This window comes from Scyliorhinus canicula, chromosome 15 (assembly GCF_902713615.1).
Source record: "Scyliorhinus canicula chromosome 15, sScyCan1.1, whole genome shotgun sequence".
Taxonomy (NCBI): domain Eukaryota; kingdom Metazoa; phylum Chordata; class Chondrichthyes; order Carcharhiniformes; family Scyliorhinidae; genus Scyliorhinus; species Scyliorhinus canicula.
Genome location: NC_052160.1, coordinates 43,118,246 through 43,143,555, shown reverse-complemented (window position 1 = coordinate 43,143,555; position 25,310 = coordinate 43,118,246). Strand labels below are relative to the sequence as shown.

Here is a 25,310-nt window from a genome sequence, read left to right as displayed (position 1 = left end):
GTATATCTGATTTTTTTTTAAACTTAAAAAAAATTTTGAGTACCCAATTAATTTATTCCAATTAAGGAGCAATTTAGCATGGCCAATCCATCTACCCTGCACGTGTTCGGGTTGTCGAAGTTAAGAAGGAAAATGCAATGTAAAAAGGTGATTATTATTATAATCGGGGAGGGGGTGATATCGTGCTGGGGGTGATATCAGGGTGCCGCATAAGAGACCGTTAAATAAGTTAAGAGCCCATGGTGTTAAGGGTAAGGTCCTGGCATGGATAGAGGATTGGCTGACTGGCAGAAGGCAGAGAGTGGGGATAAAGGGGTATTTTTCAAGATGGCAGCCAAAGACTAGTGGTGTGCCTCACGGGTCTGTGCTGGGACTACAACTTTTCACAATATACATTAATGATCTGGAAGAAGGAACTGAAGGCACTGCTGCTAAGCTTGCAGATGATACAAAGATATGTAGAGGGACAGGTACTATTGAGGAAGCAAAGGGGCTGCAGAAGGATTTGGACAAGATAGGAGAGTGGGCAATGAAGTGGCAAATAAAATACAATGTGGAACAGTGTGAGGTTATACACTTCGGAAAGAGGAATTTAGGCATAGACTATTTTCTAAATGGGGAAATGCTTCGGAAATCAGCAACACAAAGGGACTTGGGAGTCCTTGTTCATGATTCTCTTTAGGTTAACATGCAGGTTCAGTTGGCAGTTAAGAAGGAAAATGCAATGTTAGCATTCATGTCATGAGGGCTAGAATACAAGACCAGGGATGTACTTCTGAGGTTGTATAAGGCTCTGGTCAGACCCCATTTGGAGTATTGTGAGCAGTTTTGGGCCCCATATCTAAGGAAGGATGTGCTGGCCTTGGAAAGGGTCCAGAGGAGGGTCACAAGAATGATCCCTGGAATGAAGAGCTTGTCGTATGAGGAACGGTTGAGGACTCTGGGTCTGCACTCGTTTAAGTTTAGAAGGATGAGGGGAGATCTTATTGAAACTTACAGGATACAGCGAGGCCTGGATAGAGTGGACGTGGGATGTTTCCACTTGTAGGAAAAACTAGAACCAGAGGACACAATCTCAGACTAACGGGGATCCTTTAAAACAGAGATGAGGAGGAATTTCTTCAGCCAGAGGGTGGTGAATCTGTGGAACTCTTTGCCGCAGAAGGATGTGGAAACCAAATCACTGAGTGTCTTTAAGACAGAGATAAGATAGGTTCTTGATTAATAACGGGATCAGGGGTTATGGGAAGAAGGCAGGAGAATGGGGATGAGAAAATATCAGCCATGATTGAATGGCAGAGCAGACTCAATAGGCCGAGTGGCCTAATTCTGCTCCTATGTCTTATGGAGATGTGGTGAACAATGTACTTTTTTGGGAGTGCACATGCTATTTGTTTGAATGTGTAGCCCCTATAAATTTTATTTGCATGTGAGCTGACACAAGGGAGCTGACTTGTGCATGCTCTGCATGGAACGTTTGGGTCGTGCTGCTTCAAACTGGTGGAGATTCTAGCACGGTTGGGATGATCAGGCGGTCTTGAAACTTTGGTTTCCAAAGTTCTTCATCACCAAGGTTTTCCTTGGTTCGCGTCTGGGCTTAATGCTCGAGCTTGATTGCTATGATAATAACAATAATCTTTATTAGTGTCACAAGTAGGTTAACATTGCAATGAAGTTACTGTGAAAATTCCCTAGTCGCCACACTCCAACACCTGTTCGGGTACACCGAGGGAGTATTCAGAATAACCTAACAAGCACATGTTTCAGGACTTGTGGGAGGAAATGGCAGCACCCAGAGGAAACCCACGGAGAGAATGTGCAGACTCCGCACAGTAACCCAAGCCTGGTATCGAACCCAGGTCCCTGGCGCTGTGAAGCAACAGTGCTAACCACTGTGCTATTGTGCCGGCCTTAGTCAGTATCTCCTTTATCATATTATTCAACGACAAGGATGGTAGGAGGCGCACTATATGTACCATGGTCTCTTATTTTACGTCTAGTAATCTCTATGTCCCTACACCCAGCCTAACCAACTTCTACAAAACAATGTAACCATCAACTACTCAAGTAACTATCATTACCCTCAATATGACCATCAGCTATTTATCTCCTAATAAATACCCTTGAAATAATCATCAGCTATTTATGTCATAACATCGTATCACCAAATGTAACCATCCTAGCCCGACTACCCAATATTAAAAAGGAAAATTAGCATTTTGCAGAATTCATGATCTACCTCAATATAATCCGCAAATCATGCACAACAGATTTCCGTCAATTAATTCAACAATTTACAATAACATATCAAAATTCTTGCAAATATACAAATTCACTTCATGGAGAACGGAGTTAGAAGGGTTAGAGGAGAAGACTGAAGGCTTGGTTTCAGAGAGTGATTTTGTGTCAGCTTTTGAAAATTGGGAGCAATGAAGCAAGGTGCAAGGGTTAGGGAGATAATTCAAAACACTGGGCATGCAGGAATAGTGGAGCAGAGAGGGAGAGGGATGACATGCAGCAGAGCACAGTTAAAAGATCAAAGCGAGAGACTTAGGATGGAGCCCCACAATGAAGTTGCATCATTAGGATGGGCACAAGGTTATGGCAATTTTGTAAATTTAGGATGATAATTTGGAAATCAGCACATTGTCAGGTAATTAACAAATACGAAAGCTGCAGCAAAAGTAGTCTATGATTTAAGTTTATGGCTGTTTGTTGGGTGTCTGGAAGTTGCATTTTGAGAGTTATTGAGGCATCAAACCAGACTATAATTCTACAGCTGGCCCAAAGAGGAACACTATGGGCCTTCTCCCAAATATTTACAGTTAAAAATTAATTTTGTCACCTTTCTTAATCAACCCCACCAAGGCTCTCTGTTTCCATTTTGCAATGCTTTAAATTCTCAGTGCCATAATATTGCAAGTTGAGTTAACAGCTGAGAAAGGGAGTGATTGTGGAATTGGGATTGCTTCAAACAACAGTCTTTTAGTTCCACAGCATATAGTAAATAATTTACTAAAAAATGTGTACTCAGTGTATCCTTAGTCTGGGTGGCAGGGGTTAGCACATGTTACAGATCATGTCAGATGCTAAGACAGCTGCCCATGATCTCTAGGGATGGCTGGACACATGCTGTTTCAGCATAGGCATAGGTCAAGAGTGCATTTGGATCAGTCAACAGCTGGTAAAGTTGTATGTGTATTTCATTTCATGACTTTAGACTGGTGATACTCCAGATCCACTATAAACAAATCCGTAACACTGTGACGAATACCTGGTTCATGAATGAAGTTAATATTTTAGAGGTAATGTTTAATTCTCGGAAAATCATTCTTGTGAACATAAGGTAACTAAATTCTGGTCTTTAGAAATTGCCAGAACACCTAAAAGAAAATTGCAGTTCAGAAGGTTGCCCATGTTTGTTTACTAGAGTGAGAATAGAAACCATAAAACAGCAGGTGGGCTTACTTAGCGAGAAAACTGGAGTCAAGATGTATATACGCTTCTTGCAAAGAGGTACAGTCAGAGAGGTGTTTGGTTTCGTGAGTTAGAACTAAATAAGTGGAAAGCATTCATGAAAGCCTCCATCATCATGGAGGTGGGTGGAGTTTAAGAAGATTCTCTGGTTTAGTTTATCTGTATGTTTGCTGGTCAGGAGTTGGTTGCAGTTTGGACCGTCAGGAAAACAGGTGGTTTAAATGAAATATATCTATTATTAAATATTAGAAATAAGGTATAAATTTAAATTGGTTTAATTTAGTGGTTTTGGGTAGAAAAGGGTAAAACTCTAGTGATATTCATGTGAAACAAAGATGTTTGCATATATGGAGGCTTTGGATTTGGTTAAACAGTGGTGGAGATTCTCTGGCCTCCCTCGGTGGCGGGAGGCTGACCACCATTGGCTGGCAGCATGATCACCTGCTCCCGCTGCCGTCAATGGGACTTTGCTCTGAATCCATCCCACACCGTTGAGAAATACATGGCGGGGGGGGTGCCATCGGCGAGACCAGAAGATCCCGCCGGTGTGAACAGCCAAAGGACCTTGCTCAATGTTTCTATTGTGCTGAGAGAGTTTATGATGGGAAAAGTAAACACGAGCTTGGAAGAGGATAGAGATGTTTCTCAGGAACCGGGGCACTTTTAGGGAGAAGGCCTTTTTGAGTCGAGTTTTCACTAAAAGCCAGAGGAGAAGGATATTCGAAGGGAGAGAGGGAACATCTCTCACAGCTTTGTTCGAAGAAAATCCATACATGGGGCAAAAAAGGCAAGAAACCTGAAGTTCAGTTAGTTATGGAAACTAGAGAAATGAAAAGACATTTAGAGGAAGTTTAAAGTTAAAGGAACAGGGGAAACTAAAACTAGAACAGGGTATTTACTGTTCATTGAAGCCACAGACAGAGCTGAGAAGGAGTTGGCTAATGAAAAGCCAGAAAGATATTGAAGTAGTCCTAAAGTTTGTAATATCTCACCATGGACACAAGAAACGATAGGTGAAGTAACTGTGGAGCAATCAATGGCTGGATCTCAGACTTTTTGTAAGAGCTTTCAAGACAAATAAATCTTGAAAGGAGAGGTAGAAATTTGGAGGTGGATCCAAGATGAAAATAGCTGAAGGAAAGCATTGTCTTAAAAAAGATTTTAAAGCGTGTTTTTTTTAAATGGAGTCGGAAACACTCATGTGACAACCTTCTGGGTGGAGTTTAAGGAAAAATCCATGGAAGATTAATTGAGTGGCATCCGCCATTTGGTTTCAGATTGCGTATTATCCTTGAAATGGGTGTACATTTGTGAAGATAAAGGGGAATGAAAGAGTATGGTATTATAATCAAACTTTTCATGTTAATAAATGTATTTTCTTGTTGTTATAAATTAATTGGCAGTCTTGTGGCTCTGTACCTCCATGTATTCTGAAAAAATGTTCAACGTTATGATCTTCTGAGCCAGGGTTCCATTCTGAGATCTTCCTGTCCAGTAGTGACACCAACTTGAATCATAACAGGACCTTGTGTGGTTTGCAGCTCACAGAGAAGCCCTCAGAGTTGTTAGTAGGTTCCAGGCAGCTAGGCTGAGAGAAGTCCTGGTGAACTGAGAAGGTGGCAGAAGGTCACTGGTTCCATGCCAGGACGTTAGGGATCAGAGAAGTCCTGGGTGCCATTTATAGTTCTGTGTAGCTGGGAGACTGGGGTTTGCAGAAACCCAGGGGTAGTGCCAGCCTAGTGAAGCTAGTGGTCTGAAAAAGATTTGGAAGCATACTGGTAATTAGAGGCGGGACTGCAGCTTTGTGAATTCTGTGGAACGCAGTTTCAAGAGAACAGGCTGAATCATTGGGAAGTGAGCAGTCATTGAGGCAGTCTGAGTTGGAGCAGCTTTTCAGGCAATTCAGAAGCTAAATATTCGAAAGTGAAGAGTTGAAATCCCCCATGAGGGGGACAGAATTTTAATGAGATTTTGTGACTCACAATGGTTATTGGTGTGTGAGTGGGTTGCTGTGAAATCCATGGGATATGTCTTTGGCTGTCTTGGTCACATCTGCCATGTAATGTGCTAAGTCTTGGGAGGAGAGATTACGAAGGGTGACCAAATTAATCTTTAACTGTAAATATATTTGGAGAAAGCCCACACGCTCTTCTGCACTGGTTCTGTTGATCAAGTCGATAATAATTTAAGGAGCACCATCCTTGTGCCTTGGTACAATGGTGATTCACTACTCCATAGGAAAGAGCAACTGGACAAACCTCAAACAGCATTGCTCTCCACCTGATTTCTTGCCTATATTAGGCATAATACCCTATAATGGATAGCTCCTCCCCTTACAATCCCAAATATCTTGACGGTTTGCATGGGAGAAAGATGAAACTGTCATTCATCTCAGTTAAACCTAAGCCAGGATGTAATGTGAAGCTGAAATCAAACAATTCACCTATAAGATGGGGAAGGATATCTTTTAAGAGATGCACATCTCCTAGTGGAAGGGTTTTGACAGGTAAATCAATCCCGTTTTTACGAAATGGGTCAGGGCTGAGTTCTTTCCAGAAAAAAGGATTTTCCTTAAAACCGATATTGTGTAGTTCACCCATAGAATTATAGAAAAATAATCAAAGAACAATGGTATGGTCAAAGAATGGATTTATTTAAAGTGCAAGACCAATCAAAGAGGAAGCAACAAACGATTACATAAAATAATTTCCACAAGAGAACGCTTCAGTGTAATTGATCCAAAAAATAAACCAAAATAATACCCCAAATACGCAAGCTTGTTACAATTATTTGCAACCCAATCACTTTCATTCTGTAAAACTGGCATTTCCGTTAAATTGGCATTAACTACATTTGGGATTTACCTGTCCTTGTTTTCTCTTTCCTCAGTTGTGATGTATCCCACTACAACTAAGTTAGGGATCAGGGAAACAAATAGAATTATTTTAAATCTGGGAAACTTCTTAAAATGAGTCAAACTGATTAAAAGCAGAAATATGGATTAACACAAAAATGTATTCATTCAGACAACATTGAAAAGATGCGCAGTTTGTTTTTAACAGTTTCAAAATCAGTTCTCAAGTGAAACGCATCCTGTGCAAAAGTTATGCTAAGTTAACCAAATAAACATGCCATGATGTGTAAATAGGAATTAGCAGCATGCAGACACATAAAAGTCAGCATGATTAATATGATACTTGAATCTAATTACAGAGTTAAGCACAGAGAAAAGCAGCTGCTGCCAGCAGATCATGGAGTTCCTGCTCCTGAAATGAACTCAGATCATCATTCCTTCAAGGTACAACTATCATTTATTTCATTAAACTGCATTTGGCAGCAATAACCTTCATACATTATACCAAGTCCACAATTCACCAGGAATGATGGTGGTGAGAGTGAAAAGGATATATCAACATACTCATGATACAGTCTCCCATTTCGTGAGAAGGGATTTCAAGATTCCTGTACAATTTGCATTATACAGCGAGGGCGCGATTTAATGGAAAAGTGCGTTAGCGAGTGGGAACTTTTGCAAGCTTCCTGCCGCTCGGCACTCTGAGGCCATCACCAGTATCAAATGTTAATTGGTCCACTTAAAGAGACCCCACTGGCCTCATGCCACAAATTATGGTTCCTCCAGTTAATTCACTGGACCGCGCCTGCCAGCTCCCCACTAACAAGGGGGAGCAGCACTTAAACCAATCCTGCAGAGCAAACCTCACATAACGGTAAAGGGAAGGGGGAAGAGAGTGAGAGGAAGGGGGGGGGGGGGGGGGGGGGGGGGGGTAATTGGTCCGATGACGGATGAGGCCATGTCCAACGTGAAGTGGGCAAGGATGAGGGCCACCCTGGGCCTCTGGGTTTGCTTGACCTTGCTGCTGCCGCCTGTCCGCCATTGGTCCTGCGGGTTCTCCCCGGGCTTGTCCTCCATCCTCCAACCCCTCCTGTTCCGGCGCCCCCTCCTCCTCCTGGGAGGTGGCCACAGGTTCCTCCCCTTCATGTCAACCCGCTGCTGTGCCAGGTTCTGGAGGGCACATTTGAGCACCACAGAGTGGGTGATCCTCTGGAAGGTGTACTGCAGTGCATCACCAGAGCAGTTGAGACATCGGAAACGCTTTTTGAGGAGTCCATTCACTGCTCAATAACAGCCTGGGTGACTGCATGGGCCTCGTTGTATCGGGTCTCCGCATCGGCCACCGGCCTGAGGTCATTAGCCAGTTCCTCAGCGGTACCGCCAAGTTCCCCAAGAGCCAACTGGCCATCTTGGGGTAGTCCTCAAAGAGACTGGGGATGACCGACTTCCCCAGGATATAGCTGGGAAGTGTGCACATATGTGCATGATCTTCAGGTGGTGGTCGCACGGGCTGGACGTTCAGGGGGTGGAACCCCTTCCCATTGATGTAGGGTAGTCACTACGGACCAGTGAGCACAAGGCGGCATGCGTGCCATCTATTAACCCCGGACCTGGGGCATCCCGGAGATGGTGGAGAACCCTACTGCCCGGGCATCTTGTTGGGCCTGGTCCAGGTCAAAGTTTAGATAGTTTGCTGCCCAGGCAAACACGGCATCTGTGACCTCACGGATGCACCTGTGGGCTATAGATTGTGAGATGCCACACAAGGCACCACTCGAGTTCAGAATGATCCTGAGGCAACAAAGTTCAGGGCTGTGGCTCAGGTCTGCGGTGACCTTGATGGCCGCAAGCGGATATCCTCCTTCTCCACGTAGTGCCAAGTCCGCGAGGACATGGCACAGGGGCAGCACCGTCCAAAAGACCAGCGATGCTTGTACACCTTGGGCAATCGCTGGCCTCCCCCCTCTGGGTTCCTCCCTGGCCTGATGGGTGGCTGGGTCCACGGGATCCAAGATATCACCCATTTCGTGTAAAATCTGTAAGGAATTGGAGAGGGTTTGAGACAGGTGACCAGCGGGTCTTCCATCCTGGGACCCTCCAATACCCATTGCCATCTGACACAGCCAGCCCATGCACCCTGGACACTGTACACCAGACACCTACATGTAATGTTACCTAGTCTGGGTGCTGGTCCCCTCACCGGTGCACACATGCACCCTCTGGTCACGGAGATGTCCCTGGTGCTGGGGCGCAGTCCCTGGGTGTATGGATGCTAGCCGCTGCGTACATACACTGCGTGGCTGCGTGGTGTTGCTTCCTGCAGTGCCCAGGCATAATGCACAAGCATCACGATCTGATTGGGATGCTAGTCAATAACCCCCACCTGCTACATGGCCCGCCTACCCATGGGAATCCGCTTGGGAGCTGTGAAGTGCTCACTTAACTACGATTGCCAATTCCGTATTAGCATTAGCTTGTAGCTGGAGGCCAGAGGCCTCCACGGTCAGCAGGAGTTACTGGTGGTCGGCAGGACTGACAGACAGGCAGGGGCTGAGGTTGCCCTGGTAATGGGTACACACTATCTAGGGGTGGCATGGTGGACCCCTAGTCGCTGAGGCACCTACCCCCTGTCCCAGCCCAGGGGCGCCCCCCACCCCCGATAGCGGCCCACCATAACAGAGGGTGGCCCCCCAGGGGATCTCTCTCTCCCCCCCCCCCCCCCCCCAACCTCGAGCACCAGGGCAACAACCCTGGTGCCCCTTGGAGAGAAGATGACTACTCAACTCCTCGGGTCCCTACAGCAGCTATTCTGCAAGCTTCATGCTTTTATAAAAGTGTACTAATTGGCGCCTACATGACAACTTGCTGAGAAGGCGGTTAGATCATGGGAGGATGGGAGGCCATTAGATCGGGGTCTTTCCTGTTAATAGTATGGAGATTGGCCTTAAGTGGTGATTATAGTTTTCATGCTACACCATGGCAGGATCCTGATTTTGCCAACGGAGCTGGCCAGTTAGATCACAAATTGGTGCGTGGCATGGTTCTCGATTTTGCCCTCTTCTACAATCTAACGGCCACTTCGCACTCTTGCTCAATTGCAATTCAGACATTAAATTGTGCCCAATAATTCCAATATAATCCTTTAACCTCCAGGCATTTTTCCCAGTACATGGGCCGGAGAATCTCTGCGACCGGCACAAATCGCGCCACGCTGTCAGCACGTGATTCTCCGCAGAGCAGAGAATCGGCGCCATAGGCGGCGGCGTGTTTGGCGCACCGCCGGTCGGGGGCCGCTCTCCATGCAGCAGGGCCGCCGATTCTCGGCCTGGGATGGCCGAGCGGTCATCGTAAAAAGCCAAGTCCTGCTGGCGCGGTCCACACCTGCCCTCAACCAGCGGGAACTCGGCGTGGAAGGGTCGGGGGGCAGTCTGTAGGGGTGTGGGGGGGGGCCTCCGATGTGGCCTGGCCCGCGATCGGGGCCCACCGATCGGCGGCCGGCCTCTCTGACTGGGGGCCTCCTTTCTTCCGCACCAGCCCCTGGAGCCCTGCGCCATGCTGCATCAGGGCTGGTGCGTTGAAGGAAGCCAATGCGCGCTGATGCCACTGCGCATATGCAGATCCCGCGGCGTCCAGTTGACGACGGGATCAGCATTTGGAGCAGCGTGAACCGCTCCAGTACCCTGCTGGCCCCCTGTAGGGGCCAGAATTGCTGATCCTGAGGCCCTGCTGACGCCGCCGTCATTTCCGACGGCGTCAACACTTAGCCTCAGGGTCACAGAATCCCGCCCATGGTGTTTAAATAAAAAGACATCTTGCACATGGCGAGGCATGGTCAGGGAATACATCAATCATTTCATATACAGCATTTTTGTTTAATTTTGAAAACGGCATCAACCAGAAGTTATTTTTATTTTCACCATATCTAATGATTTTGTAGGGGAAATTTAACCTGAACCCAAGCTCCAAACACAAGTACACTTTTAACTGGTTTTAGTTCATTGCCATTTAAATGTTCGGTATGGCAGTCTAAATATTCCAACTTGCAGCTAAGTTGTTTCTTCCCACAATGAGGTTAAACCCTTGGCTTGGTTGCCCAGCCAACTGTAGGTCTGCACTATGCAAGAATAAGCCCAAGACAGCAAACATCAAAGAAGCAGCCGAAAATATAAGCTAGGCCCTGAGCAAGAAAAGCACGTGGTCCAATTGGAAACCACACTGAAAATGTTATTATATATTATATCTCACAGTCTTAAGTTACAGTGCTTTGTTACAGGGCTTTAAATCACCACTGAAAACAAATTACTTTTATAGGATTCAGTGGAATTCAAACTTTATGGAGCTATAGAAAGTACAGCATAGAAGATAGCCATTTGGCCCATTGTTGCTTGTAATAATTTTTCATCTGCATTTATCAACTCTAATCTCTTTCTGGAGTCTGCATGTTCTCCCCGTGTGTGCATGAGTTTCCTCCGAGTGCTCCGGTTTCCTCCCACAGTCCAAAGATGTGCAGGTTAGGTGGATTGGCCATGCTAAATTGCCCTTAGTGTCCAAAAAAGGTTAGGTGGGGTTACTGGGTTACGGGGATAAAGAGGGATCGGGTGGAGGCGTGGGGCTTGAGTAGGGTTACCATTCCAAGGGCCGGTGCAGACTCGATGGGCTGAGTGGCCTCCTTCGGAACTGTAAATTCTATGATTCCTGATGTCTTTTATGAATAATTACGATCATGCGTGAAACAAAGATTGTAAAAGTCAAAAAACACTACCACTTCTTTGTGTCATGCCCTGCACAATAATATTATTTAGCTTCTCCTGCCATGGTTTATTATTCCATCCCAAGCTCATGGCATTGTCTTTATCCACATTAAATGATAGCTGACACTCATTGCCTGTTATGTTATGAGAACACACATTTATACATAGTACTTTCACATTCTGTGCATAATAATATATTTAAATCTAAAGCCAACAGAATTTCAACTCATAAAGCATTGAGGTAGTCTACACAGGCAGACCACAAATGAAGTATTTTCAGGACCTCAAATAACTTTAAAAAGGAAAAACTAATATAATCCTGTATTAATTGTTTTTCAGCATGAAGACTAAACATCAATGAAAAGATAATTAGAACAGACTGTTAAACAAAATAATGTTTGACCAAAGACGTTTTGTCAAAACTTTAGTTCACCCTTTGCCTTCAACTTTGAGCCAGGCACATTCATTTTCAGTTCATAATTCTTTTATTTCTCCTTTATAAATTGACCCTTGTTGAATTCTTCCTAGAATAACAATTCAGGTTATTGTTCTGTTGCCAAACCTGTTATGTGTATCTTGCGGCAAATTTCTCCAAAGATCTCCTCACTGCCCTCCCCAAATCCATCATTCATAAGCTGGAGAGCTTTGTGACCAAGATTCTTTCAGTCCACCATCACCCCCAGTCTTTCTTGTCTGTGCCTTAAAATTTTCTGTTTAAAATGTCTTTGTGCTCTCGCCGTACAATCTTGGGAAACCTTCTGACAGAAATACCATATCACAACCTCCTCTGATTTCAGTTTATAGCTTTTCCCTGCACTCTTTTTGTTTCACCATTGAAAGCCAGTTCTTAGTTACTGCATCCCTGCCGTTGAACTTTTCTCCATTTAAACTTGCAACCCCTATATCTGCGAGAGAAACATCACTTCAACTATGCCTTTAGTTCCCCACCAACCTCATTAAATTATTTTTTTCCTGCTTGGAGTCCAACCCACCCATACAACACACGCAAACTTTCTGTAATGCAAGGAATCCTAACTATGTTAAGCCGAGTTGTTTTTCATATGGTAAAAATACTGTTGAGCGTTAGAGCGATGATTTTTCATTCATTCAATAGGGCGGCACAGCAGTACAGTGGTTAGCACTGTTGCATCACAGCACCAGGGATCCGGGTTCGCTTCCCGTTTGGGTCACTGTTTGTGCGGAGTCTGAACGTTCTCCCCGTGTCTGCGTGGGTTTCCTCCTGGTGCTCCGGTTTCCTCCCACAAGTCCCGAAAGACGTGCCGTTAGGTAATTTGGACATTCTGAATTCTCCCTCCGTGTTCCCGAACAGGCACCGGAATGTGGCGACTAGGGGCTTTTCACAGTAACTTCATTGCAGTGTTAATGTAAACCTACTTGCGACAATAAAGATTATATTATTATCGCTTTTGTATGTGTAGATTTTGTTCCTCAATGTCTAATTTTTGCTATATTGACACCAAGTGACCGCAAAGACATTCCAGCAAGGGTTACTGAACACTGAATTAAACCTGGGCTTTTCTTGATCTGCATGGTTCAGTCAGAAAAGATGGAGAAGGAACTGAGTATGATGATTGATAGTTCATCTAAAATATCCAAGAAACTGTTAACAAGTAATGGGTTGCCACTCAAGTGCATTTGACTGCAATTCAAAATATTTAAACTTTGCATAACTTATTGTAAGGTCATGTTTGGATGTTAAATAATTCTATGTTCCCAATTCTCAACAGCACACTGGCTGATGAAAAATAGACTCATAAAACTAGGGTTATTTTTATTACAAAGGTTCAGGTATGCATAACAAATAGGTTATTTTACTTCGACATTAATCACTGAACTAGTGTGCATGTAGAAAATTAAGATGCCTCAAATGAACAGTAAAGGCAGTGCTGCTGAAGGAAAGAATTTCTTTGCCACAGCATATAAACCAGACATTCAACAACAGCATGTTGATAATTCCAGAATTACTCTCTCAGAAGCACGGACTACAGTTTTTATTTTGACAGGGACTGAAATCTTTTCCCACTTCACTATAATGTGTCTGTTCTTTTGAAAAGAAAATTGAGTACTGTTTAGCTAATCTCAATAGGGTAAACTACAGATGAACTCTCAATGTGCAGTAATTAAACATAATTCAATACATAGGTTCTCCACTGAAATAAACAGATTCAGTCTGTGCAACCATGGTATTGGGGGAGGGGAATTCAAGTAAAGGATTTGGATGCAGGAACTGGTGAGATAACCTCATGTGCAATTAAGCCATCTTACATTCCTGCTAAAAAATAATGAATACTTGGATCTGCTCAATCTTAATGCAGATCCAGTGATTTAAAAACCTAACTATTGAAACAGAATGCCAGTGGATGCATTGCAGTGCTGCACTACAGCACTGGAATTCATAAGCCACATAGGATCCCCAGGTGCCCTCTAGAGAGCCTTGACTAGGCTTCTCTCTGGTTTAGGGAGGAGACATTAAATAGAGGCAGGGGACAAAATCAAAGAGAACGTCGAAAAGGAGCAGGATCATGTTTTCTGTCCACTATCTTGGTTAAACAACCATGCTCAACACAGAGGAAGAACACAATTGAAAAGTAAAAGGGATTTTATTTTTAACTGAAACTACAGTTACATAGCTGATCTATAATCTATGGACGTTTATATTAAAAACAAGGATATTTTTCAAGCTGTGTTGTCATACAAATGTATCTGGAAAGGTCAAAGCCTTTTTTTCCCCAATTGTTGAATGATATGTTGCTTGTTGCTATGGGTTTCCTGTGGACTGTGTAGGAAGCAACCCAAGTGCAGGCTGTGTGGCACAACATGCATAGTCGGCTCTCAGTGCCCAAGAGACAGGTCCTATTTATTGCTCAATAAGAGTTTAAGAATGAATAATGATAACGCATTCTGGAAATAAATTATAGGTCAGGGAATTAGAATAAAGTTCCAACCCTTCTGGGTAGCTTGCATGAAAAGTGAATTATTGGAAATCTGTATTTGATCACATTATAACTGATTTTCACAGCCTCGAAGAAGAATGCAATTCAAATATTAACACAAGCAATATTTTGCTCTTCAGTGGAAGTCTTGGGTGTGACAAATGCACTGAATTATATTGCACTGTCATTAAGATGAAGGGGTGAGGGGATGAAATTTCTCACAGGGAACTGCTTAAATCACTAACTACAATTTAAAATGAATTCTCCAAAATCACTCATTTTTAACCTGCATCTTCCAACTTCAGTTTTTCTAACAAACTAGCACAGATCCCAAGCACGACAGTATGGTTTCCTGGCAGAATCACCAGTGCATCCACTTAACCCATCCAACATCGCCCAAAATTATTTTAATGTTAATTTTAATCTCAATCTAGCTATGCTACATCCTATAAACTGTCCATTCATTTTGTCCCTTTTTGAACCCGTTCATGGTTTATTGTTCCTCCATTTTGTCTTGCAGTCTGTTTCATTTTTTTTATAACCCTCTCTTTCAAATTCTTTCTACCTGGATATCCTTTTTAAGGTTACAATTCATTTGACATTTTGATCCCTTTTGCATTTTGTAACAGCAGACAAATTTCACAAAATTCTAATTCTCCAAAACCCTCAAAGCTTCAATAATCCCATTATATTACTCCTCCATCTTCTCTTTCCAAGAGGGAAATGTCCCCAGGCAATGAACCTCTTTCATACGCATTCCGTAGTTCTGCTTATCTGCCTGGCGCCAGACTTCATCCAGTGTGATCCCACAAATGCCAGCTACAATTTTAGATTTACTTTCTCCTTGCGTTATCTACTTCAAGAACACTGCCCCCTTTTTTGTCTGAGTCAGAAGACTGCAAGTTGAATCTCATTCTACAGACTTGAGCCCATCAATCCAAGCTGTCCCTCACAGTGCTGCATTGCTAGTGGTGCCAGGTAGGACTTTTCCGTCCTGCCCTCCATGGGACCAGAAATTTCCAAAGTTATTGGACCTTTTGTTGGTCGGTTAAATTTTGCTTCCTGCCCGCAATGATTCATGCATTGGGGACTGGAAAATCCTGCCTGCCGTTTTTCATACTTTAAATTGAAGCCTAGTCTGCTAACTCAGATGGATGTAAAGGATTCTGTGGCACTATTTATTTAATAGCAACAAGAATAACAAATTATATTTACACAGTACATTTAACACAGTGAAATGTCTCAAGGTACTTTCCAGAGGTGTTATTAAACAGAATTTAACACCAAATTATAGAAGGAGATATTAGGGCAGAGGATCCAAAGAGGTAGATTTCCGAAGTATCTTAAAGAAGGAAAGAGAGGTAGAAACACAGAGGTTTGGAAAGGGAATTTCAGAGGTTGGTGCCTTGGCAAATGAAGGCATCATCTCCATTGGTGGATCAATTAAAATTAGGGATGCACAAAAGCCCAGAATTTGAGAAGTGCAGATGTTTCAGAAGGTTCCAGATTGGAGAAGATTACAGAGACAAGGAGGGATCTGAAAACAAGATTCAAATTTTGAAGTTGCTTAATTATTGCTTCACCGGGGCAGCACGGTGGCACAGTGAGTTAGCCCTGCTGCCTCACAGTGGATTGGCCATGCTAAATTGCCCCTTAATTGGAAAAAAATAATTGGGTACTCTAAATTTTAAACCGGGAGCCAATGTAAGGAAATCAGCAAGCATAGGGACAATGGGTGAACATATCCTGATGCATGTTAGGACATGGGCAGCAGAGTTTTTGATGACCTTGAGTTTATAGAGGATAGAAAATAGAAGGTGGCCAGGAGTGTATTGGAATAATCAAATTGAGGGGTAGCAGGGAAGTTCTCCTTGGTGTCCTGGCTAACATTTAACCCTCAACCAACATCATTGGAAAAATACTAATTACTTGGTCTTCATCTCATTGCTGTTTGTGGAACCTTGATGCCTCTAAATTGGCTGCTGTGCTTCCTACATAATAGGGAACTACACTTCAAAAGTACTTCTTCATTGTAAAGTGCTTTTAGATGTCCTGCAGTCATGAAAAGTGGAATTTTTCTTTCTTTTATAACCCTCATTATTTTTTAATTTATCAAATCTCAATTTATATTTTGGCAGCAAATTGGCTGCTTAACCGGCTATGGAACTAACTTTATGCACAGTGTATGGAAAAGGATGTGAAAATAGAGCAAGCTCCAGTCACACAGGATATCAATGGTGCTTTTGACCAGTGTGGACTTGGTGTTAAGGACTGTTCTGAAACTACACTGGAGAGACTCGAACAGCGAGTAATGGGAAAAGGGAATGCAATGATACATTCAAAGACAGAGGGAAGAGAGAAAGGCTAGAGAGAGGCCACGTGAGAATAAAAGTGTTGTGGGTAGATGATTTAGGAAGTGTTGTGGCAGCAGCAGTTTCAAAAGGGTGAGAAGAATGCCAGGAATGATGGTCAAGAAAGGCAAGCTGTCTGTTACAAGCAGGAGGGAATAGTGGAATAAATATATCTTGTAGCATGTATAGGGAGATGGGAGCTGGGTTGGAGGAAGAGTGAGGCATAACAAGGATAAAAGAGAATAAGTTACATAGGAGGCAAAGCCAGTTGAACATACGGCCTTAACCTGGTAACTATGTCCATGCCTTCCTCAATTCCAGAGTCTGAAGTAAAGATGAAGGGTACAGGTGGTGAAAGGTAGATGGAAATGGTTGGTAGTTAGAGGCAAAGAAGTGTTCACAAAGAGTGAATTGGAAGTTGTTGTTTCCCATCTGGCACAGTCATGCAACATGCTTCCATTACAGTAAGCATCAGATTGTTCACACTGAAGTGTGTGTTCTGTCCTGCATCACAGACCCAAATAGAATTTTAGGGCTGTATACAAACCACAGTAGATTCTTTGCTCTTTCAAAGAGCTGACAGATGCAATGATGGACAAAATTACTTCCTTCAGTTCTCTACTTTTCTACATATAATTCTTTTTAGTTATTTCATTTGCTAGGCTTATTATACACAGTTTCCCTATTACCAAAGTAATCGAACACTGAAGTTTCTTATTGGATAAAATAACATATATTGGGAAAGATATGGGGATGATGCAGCTAACATGAATCCTAGAATACCTCGTAGTCTTCACCTTGAATTAGATTAGAAATACTCCTCGGTCTGTTGGTACTTTAGGCTATTCCTCGGTAAACATGTAGGACTAATCTTGATTCATGTTCATGGCAGGATTTCATCATCAGCTGTGGCGAGTAGAAAGCCCCCAAAGCACATTGGACCAAAGTGCTTTTGTACGCAAACAGCCGCATCTGCTGAATTGCCCTAAGCAATTCAATGCAGCTGATACTCCGAAATTGAGAAGAATTAAAACATGTATCCCATTGTGCTTTGCAGCTGACATCAGCGGTTGTAATCATTCCTCAAAGCAGACCAAAATAATTTCACTTAAAATATTTGAACCTCTGTACCTGAAATTAATAGCTGCACTTACTGCAAAATCATGAATAAATTGCCATCCCATTCATTTATTTGCTACTCGAATCACACCATTTAAAAAAAATTAGTCATTTCAGATAACAGATAAAATATTGCTGTATGTTTTTGTCCAGCCCGACAGCAACATTAAACCTCTGTCCCTTTCAAGTTAATAGTCGCTAAAATTTAAATTGGAAATATTTCAAAGTGTTGATTAATTGCTGGAATCACACAAATAAAGAATGAAATGGGATGGCCCACAGGATATGTCAATCAGGCTATGCAACCAAGCAACAAATGAATTATTGCAGGATTCTTGACAGGCAAATTTTCTTTTCTACAAAACTGAGTCAACTGTATTTCTTTCATCCTCAGAATAAAGCACTTGTCCTGCATGTGAGGAAGGTTGTATAAATACTAATTACTGCTGTTGATTGCAATTAAATATACAAATATATTTTTAAATGAAGGCACTGTAATTTTAATGAAATAATTATATGAACTGAAGGAAAATAATTTCACAGATTCTATAGTTGCAAAATGCTTATAAATTACAATTTGGTTTTCCAAACATGACACTATCCTAGTCAGAAGTGATGTTGTTCTCTCCCAGATAGCTCAATACTACTATGGTACAGATTTGTGAAACAGCCACTAATGTGCTCAAATTCTTTTCTTTTAGTGAACGACGGTAGCATGACTTGTAACCTGGAGTACTTTTACAAGTTAAACGATAACTGCGGGACAACTGGGCATAGATACAAAAGTGGAAAAGCAAAGTTCAAAAAGCGCTCCTTCACACACAGATTGATTGATTCTTGGAAAGGTCTCCATGAAGAGTAGTGGAGGAAAAATTCTGCAGTCATTCAACAGGCAAGAAAGCATCTCTGATTTCAATGGAAATTACAATGGAAGTGGATTAGAAGATCTCCCTCAAAGGTTGGTGATTTTTCAACTCTTTCTCCAATTGGGTTCCCCCGCACCACATGATTAATAGCTAACAAGGCATCAGGAACCTTACTTGTGGCCCCTACCAATATTACTGGGAGAGCTGCGAGAATGAAATGGCAATGACTCTCCTCTCTGTGAGGAAGCACCTAGCTCCACAGTCCCCTGGTTAACTCAGCATTATGATCAGAAAATCCTGTCCCACAAATCCATAGCTCTTTGTCACTCTCACTATTAATACTGAGGTCCCATGCTCCATGACCTATGCTTAAAAGAAAGAAAGGATTTGCATTTATGAAGCAGTTTTCATGACTACCCAATGTCTCAAAGTGTTTTACAGCTAATGAAGTGTGTTTTAAGTGTAGTCACTGTTGTAATGTAGAAAAACCACCTCACTCAGCCGAACCATAACACAAGTACTAGGAGCAAAGCATCTTGTGCATTTATAACAAGGTAAATGCAGCACTGTGTCCATAACACTACAGCCTTGCAACAATGATGGTGGGCATGATTTAATGGGAGAGAAACAGAGTCCCATTTTGGACACATATAGCGGGGTGTTTCTCAGTGCCTGCAGCGCTAAGAACAACAACACTATTTAACTGCACTTTGCCAATTTTTCTGGTCTTGGCAAGGAAGTCCCCATCAAGGCCACATTTACATAATTTCCTGCTCTGACAAGCTCTGTTGGCAGGACAGCTAGTTTGTGATGCACAGCAAGGCTAACAGCGTGGGTTCAATTCCCGTACTAGCTGAGGTTATTCATGAAGGCCCGCCTTCTCAACCTTGACCCTTGTCTGAGATGAGGTGACCTTGAGGTTAAATCACCACCAGTCAGCTCTCCCCCTAAAAGGGGAAAGTAGTCTTTGGTCATCTGCGACTATGGCAACTTTACTTTTACAGCACTTGAATGTCAAATGTTTAGAATACTGCTTTAGGCTTTTGGAATCTACATGTAAATTTTAAACCGATGTAATTAATTAAATTTCTTATCAACAGAGGCTGACATTCAAGATCGAATTATTCATGTATCACATGCCTGTAACTGCTTCATGATTAAAAGCAGTATATGATGAGAGATGCCTAAAGGGATTCATACATATTATTTGCATTTTTAGAGAAGTCAAGGAAACTATAATTTCCTTTTACTTCAGTAGTAATATTGATTTATTTTTATGTAACAGCATCATTTGTGACGTGTTCTCTCCATTGAGTTTGCCTTGATAATTGAACATGAGCTTTTTTCTATATGATACGGGATAATACTGGAGCTATCAACAATCCTAATGAATACAGATGTCATCAATTTCATAGAATCAGAAAATGATACAGCACAGAAGGAGAGCATTTGGTTCATCGTGCCTGTGTCAGCTCTTTAGTAATTATCCAATTCATCTCACTTCCCTGATCTTTCCACATAGACCTGTAAATTTACTGGCCTACAGTTGCTGGGCTTATCCCTCTCTCCTTTTTCAACATTCTTTTGCTGAAGCAGGATAAGAAGATTCTGGATCTTCATATTTTCCACCCTTAATTCCCTCAGTAAGGTAGAATGTATCCCGCTTGCACTGGGCAACTTTACTACTTTGATAACTACCAGCCATTTAAGAGTAGCCTATATTTATTTATTTTAATCTTATCCAAATTCGCTACTGCTTTCTTTACTGTGACATTGCCATAATTCTCTTCTCAAGTGAAGATCGATGCAAAGTACTCAGTTAGTATCCCCGCTACATCCTCTGCCTCCACAAGAATGCCTTTTTGGTTCCTAATTGGCCGACCTTTCCTTTGACCACCTTTGTACAATTTATGTGTTGGTAAAAAACTTTTAGGTGGCCTTCTATGTTAAATTACTAATCTACTCTAGTGCTTTTTTTAAATTCCTCTTTTCAGTGTTTTTTGTGAGGGCCACGAAGAATACAGCTTGAGTTTGTAGAGTCAAATAAAAAGTAACTTTATTTACAACAATATGTACACAGCAGCAGTTGTTCACTACTGCTTCCTTCTCTAGCCGGTACCACATTGATTGGCCAGCTTTATTCATTCGGCTGCAACTACTAGTAATTGCTCCACCCCCTTCATTCGGGAGCTCATATTCACCAAGTGTCATGGGGCAACCAATTGTCCCCAGCCAATAGGGTCCGGGCAGGTTCTAACAGTTTCCTGCATACTTTCTATATTCAGCTTGGTTCTCTATTATTTCATGAACCATACAATTGTCATCAGCTGCCTTTTTTCGGTTTCATTTTAACCTTAATGTTCAGGTAGATCTAACTGTGGGTGCACTCCACCGCCCCCCCCACTCCCACCCCAAATGTGTCTAACCTCTCCCTTAAGGCCTCATTTTCAATTACTGTTTTGCCTACCAATTTATTGTTCCAATCCACCTAGATTTCTTTTCAACTCATCTACAGCATACATCTAGCAGTGTAATAGGCCTGTACTGCTCCTTAATTCTAACAAAATGGATACTGTCTTTGACCCCTCAGCCACATTATCGCTCTTCTGTGCTTTAGTAGTTTCTTTGATCAAAATCGCAGCCACCTCCTCCCCTTCATTTCCTTCCTGATATTTCCTGAATGCCTTAGATTCAGGAATATTAAGTACCCCATTTCCCTTTCTTTGAACCAGGTATCTGTTAATACCACCATATCAAGATCTCTTGTGATGACTTGCACTTGCAGCTCACCAACATTATTTACCACATTATGTGCATCTCAAAACCATAGAACATAGAACATAGAACGATACAGCGCAGTACAGGCCCTTCGGCCCTCGATGTTGCACCGACATGGAAAAAATCTAAAGGCCATCTAACCTACACTATGCCCTTATCATCCATGTGCTTATCCAATAAATTTTTAAATGCCCTCAATGTTGGCGAGTTCACTACTGTTGCAGGTAGGGCATTCCACGGCCTCACCACTCTTTGCGTAAAAAACCCACCTCTGACCTCTGTCCTATATCTATTACCCCTCAATTTAAGGCTATGTCCCCTCGTGCTAGCCACCTCCATCCGCGGGAGAAGGCTCTCGCCGTCCACCCTATCTAACCCTCTGATCATTTTGTATGCCTCTATTAAGTCACCTCTTAACCTTCTTCTCTCTAACGAAAACAACCTCAAGTCCATCAGCCTTTCCTCATAAGATTTTCCCTCCATGCCAGGCAACATCCTGGTAAATCTCCTCTGCACCCTTTCCAAAGCTTCCACGTCCTTCCTATAATGAGGCGACCAGAACTATACGCAATACTCCAAATGCGGCCGTACTAGAGTTTTGTACAACTGCAACATGACCTCATGGCTCCGGAACTCAATCCCTCTACCAATAAAGGCCAACACACCATAGGCCTTCTTCACAACCCTATCAACCTGGGTGGCAACTTTCAGGGATCTATGTACATGGACACCGACATCCCTCTGCTCATCCACACTACCAAGAATTTTACCATTAGCCAAATATTCCGCATTCCTGTTATTCTTTCCAAAGTGAATCACCTCACACTTCTCCACATTAAACTCCATTTGCCACCTCTCAGCCCAGCTCTGCAGCTTATCTATGTCCCTCTGTAACCTGCAACATCCTTCCGCACTGTCTACAACTCCACCGACTTTAGTGTCGTCTGCAAATTTACTCACCCATCCTTCTGCGCCCTCCTCTAGGTCATTTATAAAAATGACAAACAGCAACGGCCCCAGAACAGATCCTTGTGGTACGCCACTCGTAACTGAACTCCATTCTGAACATTTCCCATCAACTACCACTCTCTGTCTTCTTTCAACTAGCCAATTTCTGATCCACATCTCTAAATCACCCTCAATCCCCAGCCTCCGTATTTTCTGCAATAGCCGACCGTGGGGAACCTTATCAAACGCTTTACTGAAATCCATATACACCACATCAACTGCTCTACCCTCGTCTACCTGTTCAGTCACCTTCTCAAAGAACTCGATAAGGTTTGTGAGGCATGACCTACCCTTCACAAAACCATGCTGACTGTCCCTAATCATATTATTTCTATCTAGATGATTATAAATCGTATCTTTTATAATCCTCTCCAAGACTTTACCCACCACAGACGTTAGGCTCACCGGCCTATAGTTACCGGGGTTATCTCTACTCCCCTTCTTGAACAAAGGGACCACATTTGCTATCCTCCAGTCCTCTGGCACTATTCCTGTAGCCAATGATGACCTAAAAATCAAAGCCAAAGGCTCAGCAATCTCTTCCCTGGCTTCCCAGAGAATCCTAGGATAAATCCCATCCGGCCCCGGGGACTTATCTATTTTCACCTTGTCCAGAATTGCCAACACTTCTTCCCTACTCACCTCAATGCCATCTATTCTAATAGCCTGGGTCTCAGCATTCTCCTCCACAATATTATCTTTTTCTTGAGTGAATACTGACGAAAAGTATTCATTTAGTATCTCGCTTATCTCCTCAGCCTCCACACACAACTTCCCACCACTGTCCTTGACTGGCCCTACTCTTACCCTAGTCATTCTTTTATTCCTGACATACCTATAGAAAGCTTTTGGGTTTTCCTTGATCCTACCTGCCAAAGACTTCTCATGTCCCCTCCTTGCTCGTCTCAGCTCTCTCTTTAGATCCTTCCTCGCTTCCTTGTAACTACCAAGCGCCCCAACTGAAACTTCACGCCTCATCTTCACATAGGCCTCCTCCTTCCTCTTAACAAGAGATTCCACTTCTTTGGTAAACCACGGTTCCCTCGCTCTACCCCTTCCTCCCTGCCTGACTGGTACGTACTTATCAAGAACATGCAATAGCTGTTCCTTGAACACGCTCCACATATCCAGTGTGCCCAACCCTTGCAGCCTACTTCTCCAACCAACACATCCTAAATCATGTCTAATGGCATCATAATTGCCCTTCCCCCAGCTATAACTCTTGCCCTGCGGGTTATACTTATCCCTTTCCATCACTAACGTAAAAGTCACCGAATTGTGGTCACTGTTTCCAAAGTGCTCACCTACCTCCAGATCTAACACCTGTCCTGGTTCATTACCCAAAACCAAATCCAATGTGGCCTCGCCTCTTGTTGGCCTGTCAACATATTGTGTCAGGAAACCGTCCTGCACACATTGTACAAAGAACGACCCACCTAATGTACTCGAACTATATCTTTTCCAGTCAATATTTGGAAAGTTAAAGTCTCCCATAACAACTACCCTGTTACTTTCGCTCTTTTCCAGAATCATCTTCGCCATCCTTTCCTCTACATCCCTAGAACTATTAGGTGGCCTATAGAAAACTCCCAACAGGGTGACCTCTCCTTTCCTGTTTCTAACCTCAGCCCATACTACCTCAGAAGAAGAGTCCCCATCTAGCATCCTTTCCGCCACCGTAATACTGTCCTTGACTAGCAGCACCACACCTCCCCCTCTTTTGCCCCCTTCTCTGAGCTTACTAAAACACCTAAACCCCGGAACCTGCAACAACCATTCCTGTCCCTGCTCTATCCATGTCTCTGAAATGGCCACAACATCGAAGTCCCAGGTACCAACCCATGCTGCCAGTTCCCCTACCTTATTTCGTATACTCCTGACATTGAAGTAGACACACTTCAAACCACCTACCTGAACACTGGCACCCTCCTGCGAAGTCAATTCTGTACTCCTGACCTCTATACTCTCAATCTCCCGTACCCCAAAACTACAATCCCGGTTCCCATCAAAACTACAATCCAGGTTCCCATGCCCCTGCTGAATTAGTTTAAACCCCCCCAAAGAGCACTAACAAATCTCCCCCCCAGGATATTGGTGCCCCTCAGGTTCAGATGTAGACCATCCTGTCTATAGAGGTCCCACCTTCCCCAGAAAGAGCCCCAGTTATCCAGAAATCTGAATCCCTCCCGCCTGCACCATCCCTGTAGCCACGTGTTTAATTGCTCTCTCTCCCTATTCCTCATCTCACTATCACGTGGCACGGGCAACAACCCAGAGATAACAACTCTGTTTGTTCTTGCTCTGAGCTTCCATCCTAGCTCGCTAAAGGCCTGCCTGACATCCTTGTCCCCTTTCCTACCTATGTCGTTAGTGCCAATGTGGACTACGACTTGGGGCTGCTCCCCCTCCCCCTTAAGGACCCGGAAAACACGATCCGAGACATCACGTACCCTTGCACCTGGGAGGCAACATACCAAACGTGAGTCTTTCTCGCTCCCACAAAATCTCCTATCTTAGACTATCTTGTATTTGCCCTGCTTAATCCCTTCTATTTCAGAATTTATATGGTAAATTATCAGCAAAGAAAAAGATATGTTGGCATGATTTAACGCCCCCCAAAAGAGAGTCCGTTTTGGGCAGGTATGGCTGGGTCTTTCTCGGTGCCTGCAGCGCCAAGAAAGACCCGCTATCAAATGGGACTTTTTTTTGTCCTCGGTTGGGAAAGCCCAGGTTGCACTTACCTCATTTCCTTGTCAGTGCAGGAAGAGATTGGGGGACAATTTTTATATACCGGTCCGATCTCTTGACACCCCTTGGACTTGACACTGCAGCCTCCGGAGCCCCCAGTGCCCCAACGTATCTCTTAGGGGGTCCTCGAGCGACCTCATCCTCACCCCACCTCTTAAGGGCCTGGCACCCCCAGGCCCAATCCCTGGCAGGGGCAACCTGGGACCTTGGTACTGCCAGCCTGGCACTATGGCAGTGCTCCTGCCAGGGTAGCACCACCAGGGTGCACAGGTGGAAGTGCCAAGGTACCAGACGGGCAGTGCCAAGGTGCTCAGGTGGCAGCAGGAGTGCCAGGGTACCACCCAGGGGCCTCCAATGGCCTGGGAGACCACCCCAGGTGTCTTTACGTCTGGTCCACGTTACAT

At 43.5% G+C, this 25,310-nt stretch overlaps 1 protein-coding gene and 1 long non-coding RNA gene across 11 annotated transcripts in view; one reads left to right on the top strand and one right to left on the bottom strand.

Moving 5' to 3' along the window:
• LOC119978927 (probable helicase with zinc finger domain) overlaps nt 1-25,310 on the bottom strand; it is a 607,351-nt gene that overhangs the window by 48,676 nt on the left and 533,365 nt on the right. The window lies entirely within an intron of this gene.
• On the top strand, nt 3,583-18,446 carry LOC119978929. 2 transcript variants are annotated; one of them, XR_005463601.1, is made up of 3 exons: nt 3,583-3,689; nt 6,691-6,775; nt 18,208-18,446. It is a non-coding gene; the product is annotated as an uncharacterized LOC119978929 (long non-coding RNA). The 2 variants fall into 2 exon arrangements; XR_005463602.1 differs by lacking the exon at nt 18,208-18,446 and adding an exon at nt 11,422-11,490.